The following is a 14679-nucleotide window of genomic DNA, read 5'->3' on the forward strand; positions in this document are numbered from 1 at the left end:
GTGCGGGGGAGTGAATCATGGTTAATTGCAATCATATGTTTCCATTACGGAAGTGATTATGCTTATGAAAATTAACTTACTCTCTATGTTTTTTCTTCTTGGTTTCACTGGATGAGTCTTCTGTATCTTCACTGCTCAGTAAATCCTGTAAATGATGGAAAGAATGCATTCATTTCATTACTGCAAAGGTTATGTAGTGAGTGTTTTTAGTACTAATAAAATTATTCATCTCCCACTTTCAAACTCAAGTCATATTCTGTACGCCATAATCTCTTTGCTCTTCTCAGTGTACCCATTGGTATTGAATAAGATCAAGATTGCTATTGATTCTGTCTTTCTCCATCTAGATATATGCAACATCAGTAGAATACTGTGATAGCACAAAAAAAGACTTCTTAATCATTGTGTTTTCATATAATCATGGCTTAAACTGCTGTAAGTTAATAAATCAAGGTGGAGGTTCTATCAAAAAGCCTCAATAAAATTCCCTTCCCTTTGAGAGTTCTTTCACATTCTCTCACTTTTAAACAAGACTAAGAAAATTTTGAGAGTAGTTGGCATGTTTCTTTTCTTTCCTTTCTTAAACAAATAGAAGACCCTTAGAAGTGTCTTTAAAATTATCTTAAGTCCTAAAGCCAATCTCATAGGGATTCAGTTTAGTTCATTTTTATGTTGAGGAAGAGTACTTAGCAAGAGCTGCAAATTCACGTTTTAACTGTGTTTATAAAGAAGACTGATAAGACTCGTAACCTCAATGGGATAAACTGATCAGTCTCACTGACCGCAGTGGGATCAAGTGCAACCTCAGCAAGTTTGTGGATGACACCAAGCTGAATCATATAGTTGACAGAAAGAAGGGGTGCCATTTTGAAGGACCTTGACAGACTTGATAAGTGGGTCCAGGTTAACCTCATGAAAATCAATAAAGCCAAGTGCAAGGTGCTACTCTTGGGCTGGGGCAATCCCAAACATGAATACAAGTTGGGAGATGAGTAGATTGTGAATGGCCCTGATTAGAAAGGCTTGAGTGTATTGCTGGTTGAACAATCGGATATGAGCTGGCAGTGTACACTTGCAGCCCAGGAAGTTAATTGTAACTTGGGTTACATTAAAAAAAAACAAACAAGTGGTCATCCAGGTTAAGAGAAGTGATTCTTTTCCTTTTCTCTGTTTTCCTGAGATCCCACCTGGAGTACTATGTTCAGCTCAGGGATCCCAAGCACCAGAAAGAGGTGGACCAGTTAGGGCAGGTCCTGAGGAAAAATACAAAAACGATCAGAGGGCTGGAGCACCTCTCCTATGAAGGAAGGCTGAGAGAGATAGGGTTGTTTCGTCTGGAGAAGATAAGGCTCTGGGGAGACATTGTTGCAGCATTTATATAGCTTATATGTATGGAAGAAACTTTTCACTGTGGGGATGGTGAGGCACTGGAACAGAATACCCAAAGAAACTGTGAATGCTCCCATCCCTGTAAGTGCTAAAGATCAGGTTGTATGGGGCCTTGGGCAGCCTGATGTAGTGAGGGATGTCCCTGCTCATGGCAGCGGGGTTGGATTAGATGATATTTAAGGTCCTTTCCAATCCAAAGCATTCTATGAATTTACGATTCAATGCTTATTTATTTATAATGAAGGTAATATGGAAATCTGCTTTATATGTAAACTCTAATTCATAGTCACTAATGCCTATATTCTTAGTGTACAAAATCAATGTTTGTTTAGTCTATGGTTTAACTTTGAAAAATAGCTAAAATTGAAGCATGGTTCTTAAAATACAATAATTGTTTTACAACTGTTAAAAAAGTTGCAAAAATCTAGTTTTCTACTCCACATAGAGTTGTGAGGTTTATTTTGTGGGTTAGTTCTTTTCTGGTTGTTTGGTTTGGGTTTTTTTGTTTGTTTGTTTGTTTTATTGCTTCTTTTTAAACTGCAGCAACTACCTTTATATAAAGAAATATTTTAAAAGTCTTAGTATTTTTAGCTGTCTTAATTAAACTTAGAAGCCAGAAATACAATGAAAGTTAGTACTACAAGAACTGCTCCAAAAGTAATGCCTCCTGTTTTTTTTACACTGGCCCACAACATCAGAGGCAGATGTTGGTGGTATGGCAGCAGAGGTTGAACCTTCCCACTAATATTTCATTATATTGTTTCTGTGCAAGAGAAAGCAGCAGAGGAGCAGTCTGACAAAATGGCATCTGACGTGGAAGTGCATATGAAACAAAGTTGTGTCATTGAATTCCTTCACGCAGATAAAATGGCACCCATTGACATTCATTTATGCTTGCTGAACATTGTTGAAGATCAAACAGTAGACGTGAGCACAGAAAGGCAGTGAGTGGTGTGTTTCAGCAGTGGCAGCAGTGGCAACATTAACCTCCATTAATGATACCAATCTAGACTGCTATAATTTTAGCACGAGTGGCCTGAAAACGTGCAAATAAAGATTTTTTTTTTCCTATGGTTCTTTCTATGCACATCAATCATTTCAATATGCCTGGTTTTAGTCTATAAAAGTCATTTTATATCTACACACTTAAGAGAGTGTAACATGGCTCTGTAAAACTTTATTCTAAGATAAGGGGAAATTAGACATTTAAGTTTAGATTTAAATAGGTTAACTTACGTTATTCATCTCTTCAGAACCATTGCCTGATGGAGCTGTCATTTGCTGCTGTTGCTTCTTGAGTGCTACTGATCTCTGCAAAGAAAGTATACTTGGACTGGACTGTCAAAATTGAATTCAGATACAAGAGTCATTTAAACATATTGAAACTTTAAAGGATTCTACATACTTACATTTTTTAACATGAACAGAATTACTATTAAATTCACAGAATAGTTGAGGTGGGAAGGGACCTGTGAAGGTCATCTGTGCCAGCCTCACGGCTCAGAGACACCCAGAGCAAGTTGCCAAGGACCGTGTTACAGAATAATCACAGGGGTTGAAAGGGACCTAAAGAAATCAAGTCCAACTTCCCTGCTAAATCAGGTACCCTACAATAGGTTGCACAGGTAGGCATCCAGAAGGATCTTGAATATCTCCATAAAAGTAGACTCCACACTTGCTCTTGTTAAATCTCATCAGGTTCCCTCCCTGTCCAACTCTACAGTTTGTCCAGGTCACGTTGAATGCTAGCACAGCCTTCAGGTGTGTCAGCCAATCTTCCCAGCTTTGTATCATCAGCAGACTTGCTGAGGGTGGACTCTCTTCTCTCCCTTCATCCAGGTCATTCCTCTCCAAGTGGAGCTCAATATATTCTAAATGCTCTCTCACATAACGATCAACTCCACTGCCTCACCAGTCTGTCTTTCCTAAAGAGGACATAGCCATCCATGACAGCATTCCAGTCATGTGAGCTGTTCCATGTTTCTGTGATTGCAATATCATGGCCCTGTGACTGCACAGAGATCTCTAGTTCTTCCTGTTTATTTCTCATGTTGCATGCACTGATACACAAGCACTTCAGGGAAGCAGAGAGTGCAGGTAAAGTCCAGGTGGCTTCTGAAGATCTCCGTGGAAGGAGGCTACAACCTCCTTGGGGAAACCTGTTCCCCAGGTTTCCTCAATCACTGACATGGTTTTTTGATTTTTTGTTATTGGTATTCCACATCATAACATCATGTAGTACACTGGGAGTTAAGGAGCTAATGCTCCAATTCCATGGATTGTCGATAGTTCTGAGTACCAGGTTCTCAGAAGAGAAGAGGAACTACATATCCCAGAAGACTCACTGTTCCATTTCTGTTTTCCATTCAGAGGGAAAGATAAAACTGCTTGCAAGTCACAAGACTGTCCCTTATTTTTACTGCTAGTCACTGTGGTTGTGTGTTCCCTAGCTGTCTTGCCTTCAGCATTAGAGTAAGGCCTTCAGTTTTGGATGCTTTCTCTTTCACTTTATTTGATCTATTAGCTTTGATTCCAATTATACTGTAGTATACTGTGTTATCTTGCATTCCAATATCTTATTTCGTAAATAAACTTTCCTCCTTAGATCGTTGCAGTAAAAAGAAAAAAGTTTTTCTTAATGTTCAGACAGAACTTGAGATCTAGATCAATTTTATCGATTACCTAGATAAGTAGGATTGAGTGCACCCTCAGCAAGTTTGCTGATGACACTGAGCTGAATGGTATAGCTGACATGAGAAAGAAAGGATGCCATCCAAAGGGACAGGCTCAAAAAGATGGCCCATGAGAATCTAATGAGATTCAACAAGGCCAAGTACAAGGTGTTGCATTTGGGTTGGGAGAATACCAGGTATGTGTACAGACTGGGAGAAGAACTCCTTGAGAGCAGCCCTGTGGAGAAAGGTTTGGGGGTCTTGATGGATGAAAAGCTGGACATGAGCCATCAGTGTGTGCTTGCTGCCCAGTAAGCCAACTGTATACAAGGCTGCATCAACAGAGGGGGGGAGCAGCAGCAGCATGAGGGAGCAGAAGCATGAGGGAGAAGATTGGCCCCCTCTTTTCTATCCTTGTAAGGCCCCATCTGAACTACTGCATCCAAGCCTGGGTTCCCCAACACAAGAAAGACATTGGGCTGTTAGAGTAGGTCCAGAGAAGAGCCACAACAATGCTCAGAGGGCCGTAGTACCTCTCTTGTGAAGAAATGCTGAGGAAACCAGGCTTGTTTAGCTTGGAGAAGAGAAGACTCCGGGGAGACCTCACTGCAGTTTTCCAGTACTAAAAGGAAGCTTGGAACCAGGAGAGAGACCAACTTTTTACACAGGCAGATACTGATAAGAGGGAATTACTTTAAACTAGAAGAGGGAAGATTTAGATTAGATATTAGGAGGAAATTATTTACTCAGAGTGTGGTAAGGCACTGGCACAAGTTGCCCAGAGAGGTTGTGAATGCCCAATCTCTGGAGGCATTCAACGCCAGGATGGATGGGGCCCTGGGCAGCTTGATCTAATGGTTAAGATCCCTACCCATGGCAAGGAGGATCAGAACTAGATGATCTTAAAGGTCCCTTCCAACCCACATCATTCTATGATTCTTGTGTTCTAGAACTTCCTCTGTTTCCACATGTGCCTGCTGCTGCCTCTTGTCCTTTCAGGGGGCACCTCTGAGAAGACTCCATCCTTTTTGCACTCCCCTCTCTTCAGGTATTGATGAGATCCCCTTGACCTGTCTCTTTCCCACTCCTATCAGACACAGCTCTCTCAATCTTTCCTCATACAAGATACCCTCGTCCTTCCAATAAGTCCTATAAAGATAGACCTCAATTTTATTTACTGAGAGTAAAGAACTTCCTATAAAATACCACATGCATTAATAACACTATATATAATTTTAAGTAATGAGACTTCTGCCGAAAAGAATGTTACATGTGAACTACTGGTAGCATTTTTACAGTATGTATTACAGTAGTTGTGCGGGCCCCTATATAATTAAGATAAAATGTTTGTGAAGAAAATTTTTGAACTGATCCAGCTAAGTCCCTTCAGGCTGCTTAGCAAATATTTTTTTCTTTCATCTGAGAAAGTTGAAGTACATGAACACACTTAAAAATAGAAGAGAATCCTTAACAGTTTTTGAATCTTACAGTAGTGGATATTTTATTATACTTAATTTGGATGATAGACCATATATATGAAGGTCAAATATGACAGAGTGTCATGGTTTTATGATTTTTGGTACTGGCATTCCACATCATAACATCATGTAGTGCATTTAGAGTTAAAGAGTTAATGCTCCAGCTCCGTGGATCATCGATAGTTCCAGGTATACCTGTCTCAGAAGAGAAGAACTACATTCCCCAAAGGACTTTGCGATGCTTTGTGTTCTTACATGTTTACACTCAGAGGGAAAGATAAAAACTGTCTGCAGTCACGGGACACTATTTCCTTCGGGATCGACTCAGCAATGGGTGCTCACTGCTGTCTCGCCTTCAGCATTAGCGTAAGGCCTTCAGTTTATCGGATACTCTCTCTTGCTCATTTTATTTGATTTATTAGCTTTAATTCCAATTATATTGTATTATATTGTGTTATTTTGCTTTCCGATATCTTATTTAGTAAATTAGCTTTCCTCCTCAGATCGTTGCCGCTGTTTTGTTTCTAGGCCCATCTCCCTTTTCCCTTTCCCCCTTTCCCTTTCCTGGGGTGTGGGTCCGTGGGTCCCCCGCACCAATCATCACAGAACCGGGCCGAACCTGCCCGTAAACCGTTGACACAGAGAAACAGGAAAGACGAGGTAATTTTCATCCATGGTATATAAGAAATTTTGAATAACACTTCCTTTCTAGTTTTAGCAAACTTTTCCCCATACAAAAAATAAACGGTACATAAGCCTGAAATAATTGTACAGACAGTTATTTATATGAAAAAACTAAGCATTAGAAAAACACAACATTTTTGAAATAACAATATTTTGCCACTTTGTATTAAAAAAAAATGCAATAATAGATAAATCTGCATGGAAAAAAAAAAGCAAATTAAATACATACAAACAAAAATTTAAGAGTCCAATGTTTGAGAACTGTGTTCAGATTTACTAACTCAACCACGTTAGAATTCTAATTAAATTTTTTTTGTGTGTGTAAATGAAGGCTGCTCTTGAAACTTTTCTGCACAGTGTTTTTTCCCCACAAAGCATTAATTTATGTTGTTTTACCTCAGATCCATCAACTTTTGGTGGTTTAGCTTGAACTTGTTTCTTTTCTCCAGACGAATCAGACTGCAATTCTGATGGACTCCCTGACTCTGAATCACAGTCAGAGTCACTGCTACCTGACTGGCTGCTACATCCGTCACTACTGCTTCCAGAGCTTGAACCAGATCCAGAAGATGTTGACCCAGAGTCATCATCTGATTGGCTGCAAATAAGATAGCAAGATATTATGGAATGGCTGAGGAAACAAGATTAAAAAATAACAACAGCTTCACCTATAAATCTGTGGGGTAAATAACTCCCAAGGATGGTACTTCACAAAGAAAAAGAATAGATGATGGTATATTTGATAAGCACTAAATAGATACTACACAAATAATACACAAAAGAAGATGGCTCACCTTTAAGATGACAAGGCTCACAGTGAACTCCATGTAGGAGGGATCTCCGAGAAGAGATTCCTCCCTGGTGGTGGTAGGCCCTTAAATGGGGTTTGAAAGAGCTGGAGCAAGGCTCCACCCCTTCCAATCACACAGGTATATCACCTGTGCCCCAGTGACTGACTTGGTGCTCACTTCAGGTGACGAATCAGTGGTTCAGGCCGTGATTCAGCAGTTCCCATAAATTCCACCACTTCACGATGTGAACCATTGATCAAGTAACTATAAGGTGAGTCCCCCCTGATACAGAGACCCAATACATCGTGACGCTTACAAAAATGCCTGTCCGAATGCCCTGGCTGCCTGTACCAAAACCTTTGACCCGATGTCTGTGGCTGTACGACTATATCAGGCACCAAAGGGGGTGTCATGATCTGCCACAGAGACATGATAGAGGTACCCTTAGCAATAAAGGCTGGAGTGTTGATCACGATTTCAGTAGGCCATGTACCAATTAACAGAGGGGCTACCGAACCCCCCACCTCAAATAATCTCCCCCAAGGTGAAAGTAGGCCACACCACCATGGTCCTACCTGCAACTTCCACGGCCATCTTATTTTATTGGTACCTGGTTTTAGGTCCTCAGGGGCAGGGAGCAGAAGATTGTTCTCACAGCCAATCTGAGGTCTCACCTCATTATCGGTGCCCGTAATTTGGATTCTAAGTGGGGAGGCCCATGTTGTCTGTAACATTTTCAAGGCACTGGGTCTGCCTTCTCTAGGTCTTTCATTCAGGTCCCGCAGGGTCTCGTGGAGTCTCTTTGTCCACCCATGCAGAGACTGAGAGTCTGTCTTCAGGGCAGCCTTGAGAATACCATTGTAACGTTCAATAAGGCCTGCCCCTGTTGGATTATATGGCAGGTGGAATCGCCACTCAATATTATTTTCTTCTGCCCAGCGTTGTATCACTGCACCTGTGAAATGACTTCCTTGGTCGCTCTCGATGACTTGTGGTGTCCCGTAGGCAGCCATCAACTTGTGAGTGCCTTGATAGGGTATGCCTGGTTGGCATTTGGTACTAGATAGGCCTGCATTAGCCCACTCGCGGTGTCGACACAGGTTAGGGCATATCTCGCCCCCTCAGACCGAGGGAGGGGCCCAATATAATCAACCTGCCACCTCTGTAGAGGATTGTGTCCTCTAGCAAGATGTAGTTTCAGGCAACAACCTCAGTCTTAGAGCAAGCGTCACAGCCTCAGCATGCTTGAGCGATGTCCAATAATTGTACGGGCAGTCCCCAAGCTTTAGCAGCTGCCCACATGATCTTCTACCCAGCATGCCGCATCTTTTGATGTAGCCAGTAAGTGATATTCTCAGATGGTGAGTTCTCAACACATCTAACTCGGACCACTGTGTCTGCTTCATCATTTCCTGGTGACTGTAGGGGCCGATGACCAGAAACATGGTAGACACGTACAGTTCTGTGTTTCACTGCATTCCATATGTCTAACCACATATCTTTGCCTCAGATGGGTCGGGAGTGGATAGTCCAATCCTGGGTGGCCTACTGTGCGATGTAAAGAGTGAGCCCCCGATATACAGGTGTGTCAGATCTCTTACCCACCCCTGAATTGGCAGCGTGGTCTTAACTATGACATTAGCCATTTGGGTTATTGGCTCTACCGCTTGTAATGCAAAATAGGCAGCCAATAACTGTTTTTCAATCATACTATATCTTTCTTCTGCTCCATGCCACACCTGAGACCAAAATCCAATGGGGGTCCGAACACAACTCTGATGTTGCCACAGGCCCCAACCAAAGCCATCTTGAGTCACATGCACATCTAGCTCAGCTGGGAGGGTAGGATCAAATATACCCAATGCCTGGGCTTGTTTAACTGCCTGTTTTGCATGTTGGAAAGCATCCTGTTCTGTTCTCCCCCAATCCCATAATTGGCCCTTTTTCTAAGTCTATACATAGGTCTCAGCTGATGCGCCAAATGAGGTATAAAGGAACGCCAATATCCTAATATACCTAGGAATTACTGCAGCTGCTTTGGTGTTGGAGGGACTGGAAATGCCTGAACCTTATCTACGATGCCATTAGGTAACACTTGGGTCTTTCCTGACAAGACTACCCCCAGAAATTCTACAGACAGGCCTGGACCTTGCACTTTTTGAGGATTGATAGCCCATCCTCTTTCACTTAGGTAGGCAGTTAATGAATCCGCCGCCTCCCTTACTGCTTCCAGTGAGTCGGATGTTAAGAGGAGATCATCAGTATACTGGTATAGGTTCACATCATTCAGTTTTCTCCAATTAGCCAGGTCACGTGCCACCAAATTATAACAATATGTTGTCGAATGCACGTACCCCTGTGGCAGGACCTGAAAGGTACACTGCCTGCCTCCCCACATAAAAGCAAGTTGATCTTGTGATTCTTTAGCAATAGGTATACTAAGAAACGCATTTGCTAAATCCAGGACACAATGGTAGGTTTTAATTTCCCTACTAATAGTGTCCATTAAGGAGGCAATATTGGGTACGGCCGCATGGATGGGCGGCGTGACCTTATTTAGTTCCCTATAATCCACCGTCATTCTCCATGTTCTATCCGACTTCAGTACTGGCCATATGGGGGAATTGTATGGGCTGTGTGCAGGTCTTATACCTACTTTCTCTAATTCCTGCACCATCTCTGATATTTCTTCTTGACCCCCCGGGAGTCTGTACTGTCTTACATTAGTAATCCGGCATGGTTTCAGCAAACAAAAGGGCTCATGTTTCGCATGGCCCCTCAATATTGTCCATATTGCCCGGATAGTAATGTACCTCTGCCCAAGTCTGAACTCTCCCACAGTCATCTGGAGAGCCAGACCCCATAGAATGTCTATGCCCAGGATGTATTCTGGGATTGGGGCAAATCGACACCTGCTGCAATATTAGGTCTTGCATGCCTGCTGTTATTCTCTCTGTATCGGGGCTTTAGAACGTATCCAAGTACATAGACTCCCACATACCTAACTCCTGGATGTATGTCTGGAGGTCCTCCATAGAGGACCAAAAACCAGTATTGAGGGGAATGTCGGTTTTGTTAGGCCATATTAGGCAGCATGCAGCCATCAACCAATCTATAATAGGATGTTTTTCATCATTGTAGTGGACGGCTCTGTATAACCTTTGCCTCAAGGCTGGGTGTATGGTTATGGATGCTTATTTTGACATCACTATCCCATTCACGAGAACACTTTTGGCTCCTGCATCCCATAACCTTAGGAGCCATGATGGTATGCTTTCTCTCGGTTTTTGATGGAACCATTGTACTAGGTCCATCAACTCATTAGCCATATATGGACATGCTGTCACATGAAGGCAGGTTTCAGCAGGTGGCCATTGGTCAGGAGGCACCCCCGCTGATCTATCTTGTATCTTCTTTGTTTTTTGAGTTATAATAGTCCGGATCTCGAATGGATCCACCATAGATGGAGTTTCGAGATCTACCTTAGAGATGTTACTTTTTGAAATATTTAAGTCTGCCTCCTGTGATTTTTGGATGTCCTCTACTGAGATACTCCATATTTGTCTCGTTGGGACACTCAGGCCAGGTTTTTTGGTTGTTAATGTACCCAGCGGATGCAAAAGATTCTCAATATGCACTCTTAATAATAGTTCACTCCAGGTTAATATTTGTAGCGTCTATTTTATGTATGGCCATTACTAGAAGCCAGGCTACTGCAGAGGCGGCTAGCCGCCACTCCTTTGTAGTGAGTGTATCTTTATCTAATACTAGAAAGTAGTCAGTCAAATAAGCTGGGGAGGGAGAGGCAGTCCCTGGAACCTACAAGGGTCCCCACTTCTCAATGACTGACACCAACCCATAGTAGGGTGACTTCATGAACCCTGGAATCAGACAAGGAATTGTTTGGTGTAGGGGGATAACATTCCCCCTCTGACCCATTTAAACATGTTCCAAATGAAAACACAGAAGATAAGGAAAAGGCTGAGGTTCTCAATGCCTTCTTCACATCTGTCTTTAATAGACAGAGCAGTTGTCCACAGGATACATGCCCTGACCTGGAAGTCCGGAACGGAGCGCATAACGCACCCCCTGCGATCCAAGCAGAGACCGTCAGAGATCTACTCTTCCATCTGAACTGCCACAAGTCCATGGGACCAGATGGGATCCACCCTAGGGTGCTGAGGGAGCTGGCAGTGGTGATTGCCAAGCCACTTTCTGCCATCTATCAGAATTCCTGGTTATCTGGAGAGGTGCCACAAGATTGGAGGCTTGCCGATGTGACTCCCGTCTACAAGAAAGGCCGTAAGGAAGACCCGGGGAACTACAGGCCTGTCAGCCTGACCTCGGTATCAGGGAAAGTTATGGAGCAGATGATCTTGAGGGAGATCACACGGCACGCGCATGGCAACCAGGGGATCAGACCCAGCCAACATGGGTTCACCAAGGGCAGGTCGTGCTTGTCCAACCTCATCTCCTTCTATGACTGGGTGACCAGACTGGTAGATGAGGGAAAGGCTGTTGATGTAGTCTACCTGGACTTCAGCAAGGCCTTTGACACAATCTCCAGCAGTATTCTGGGGAAACTGGCAGCCCATGGTGTGGACAGGTTCACTCTCCCCTGGGTGGAGAACTCGCTAGAGGGCTGTGCCCAGCGGGTAGTGGTGAATGGAGTTAAGTCCAGCTGGCGTCCCGTTATGAATGGTGTCCCCCAAGGGTTGGTATTGGGGCTCATCTTGTTTAATATCTTTATTGATGACCTAGACGAGGGGATTGAGTGTACCCTCAGTAAGTTTGCAGATGACACCAAGTTGGGAGGATGTGTCATACTGCCTGAGGGTAGGGAGGCCCTTCAGAGGGATTTGGATAGGCTGAATAGTTGGGCTGAGCTCAATGGGATGAGGTTCAATAAGACCAAGTGCCCGGTCCTGCACTTTGGCCACAATAACCCCATGCAATGCTATAGGCTTGGAGCAGAATGGCTTGAAGAATGCACAGAGGAAAAGGACCTGGGGGTGTTGGTTGATGCTCAGCTTAACATGAGCCAGCATTGCGCCCAAGTGGCCAAGAAGGCCAACAGCATCCTGGCCTGTATTAGAAATAGGGTAGCCAGCAGGAGCAGGGAGGTTATCATCCCCCTGTACTCAGCTCTGGTGCAGCCGCACCTCGAGTACTGTGTTCAGTTTTGAAAAGTTCAAGAAAAGTTTAGATGAGGTGCTAAGGGATTTCATTTAGTAGTTCACATTTAGTAGTTCAGTGGGTAGAGATAGTGATAGGAGAATGGGAGGATGGTTGGAATAGATGATCTTGTAGGTCCTTTCCAACCTAATGAACCCATAAATTAAGATCAAGTTTGGCATGTATAAATTATTATAGCTAGGCCTGCCTCGCTCACCAAGTGTGGAATAAATATTTCCTAAGGATGATAATTCAAAAGAAAAAGTATAGATAATGGTATATTTGAGTAGGTATATACAAATACAACCTATACAAATGGTACATAAATAATATACAAAAGAAAATGGCTCACCTTTACCTTTAAGGGGACAAGGCTCACAATAAACTCCAAGTAGGAGGAATCTCTAAGAAGAGATCCTTTCCTGCTGGTGGTCAGCCCTTAAATGGGGTTTGTGAGTGGTGGAGCCAGGCTCCACCCCTTCCAATCACACAGGTATATCACCTTCACCTGTGCCCCTTTTGGCTGATTTTGTGCTTACCTCAGGTGACCAATCAGTGGTTCAGCCTGTGATTCAGCAGTTCCCATACAAAATCAGGTGTTAAATTAGTCTAGAAGCATTAATAATATACAAGTGATTGAACTGGATTAATTAAATAAGGAATGAAAACTCATAATTTAATCAGATTCTTTTAACAACAGCAAAAAAAAAGGAACAATAAATTAGAGGAGTAAAGCATTGGTATTTCTCGCTCACTGCCCCTTAGCTTGATCAAACTCCACGTTTACATGTTTTTGTATGTATGTATATATATGTATATTTAGGGAGTATTTGCCAACAACATTTTATTTTGTGATTTGGACTAACTAAATACAAAATGGGGGCTCACAACGCAAGAAAGACAATAGAGCTGTTGGAGAAGGTCCAGAGGAGGTCACAGGTTCTGCAGTCCACAGAGCACCTTTCACTTATGAATAAAGGCTGAGGAAGCTGGGATTGTTCAGCCTGCAGAAGGCTCCAGGAAAACCTCATTGTGGCCTAACAATACTTAAAAGGAGATTCAGGTTGGATATGAGGAAAAGGTTGTTCACCAAGAGGGGGGCTGGGCACTGTAACAGGCTCCCCAGGGAAGCTCCCCGGCCCTTAGGACACTTAGCTCTTAGGAACATGAGCAAATACATGGCACACCTTTAAAACCATATTCTTTATTCGGGCAGCAGTGTTTTTCCACAGTTCAGCAACCCAATTAGGTTTACCACTCCATTGCCAGCACTATTGGTTCCCATTGCTGTAACCACCCCCATAAAGCATTTGCCACCATCCATGAGTCAGTGTAAAGATAAAGCACTGGCCACCTCTCTCCTTCAGCAATATCTAAGGCCAGCTGGACAGCCTTTACCTCTGCAAATTGACTTGATTCTCCTTTTCCTTCACTGGCCTCTGCAACTCATACTGTGGGGCCCCACACAGCAGATTTCCATCTGCGGTGCTTTCCCACAATGCGGCACAATCCATCTGTGAATAGGGCATATCTCTTTTCATTGTCTGGTAGTTCATTATATGGTGGGGCTTCTTTAGCACGTGACACCGCCTCTGCAGGCGTTGTTCCAAACTTTTTACCTTCAGGCCAGTCCATGATCACTTCTAGGATTCCTGGACGGTTGAGGTTCCCCATCCGAGCTCTCTGTGTAATCAGCGCAATCCACTTACTCCAAGTGGCATCAGTAGCAGGATGGGTAGAGGGAGCTGTCCCTTTGAACATCCAGTTCAGTACTAGCAATCGAGGTACCAGAAGGAGCTGTGTTTCAGTACTGAATAATTCAGAAGCAGCTCTAACCCCCTCATATACAGCTAAGATCTCCTTCTCGGTTGGAGTGTAGCGCTTCTCAGACTCCTTGTACAACAGACTCCAGAATCCAAGGGTTTGGCCTCTGGTCTCTCCAGAAGCACTTTGCCACAAACTCCAAGTGGGACCTTCCTTTCCAGCAGCAGTGTAGAGAATGTTCTTTACATCCTGTCCCATCCATACTGGCCCCAGGGCCACAAGATGGGCTATCTCCTGCTTAATTTGCTCAAAAGCCTGCTACTGCTCAGGACCCAACGAGAAATTATTCTTATTCTGCATCACCTGATAGAGAGGGCTCACAATGAGACTGTAGTTTGGAACATGCATTCTCCAAAAGCCCACTACACCCAGAAAAACTTGGATCTCTGTCTTACTAGTGGGTGGAGACATACTGGTGATTTTATCAATCACATCTGTTGGGATGTGACGATGTCCATCTTGCCACTTTATAACTACGAACTGAATTTCTTGTACCGGCCCTTTCACTATGCTTCGCTTGATTACAAAGCCAGCTCGTAGGAGAATTTAGATTATATGCTCTCCTTTCTCAAAGACTTCCTCTGCTGTATGGCCCCATACAACGTCATCAATGTACTGCAAATGCTCGGGAGCACCGCCCTGTTCCAATGCAGTTTGGATCAACCC

Source organism: Cyrtonyx montezumae, unplaced genomic scaffold, assembly GCF_038088225.1.
Source record: "Cyrtonyx montezumae isolate F1298 unplaced genomic scaffold, pur_monq_1.0 scaffold_34, whole genome shotgun sequence".
Classification (NCBI taxonomy): domain Eukaryota; kingdom Metazoa; phylum Chordata; class Aves; order Galliformes; family Odontophoridae; genus Cyrtonyx; species Cyrtonyx montezumae.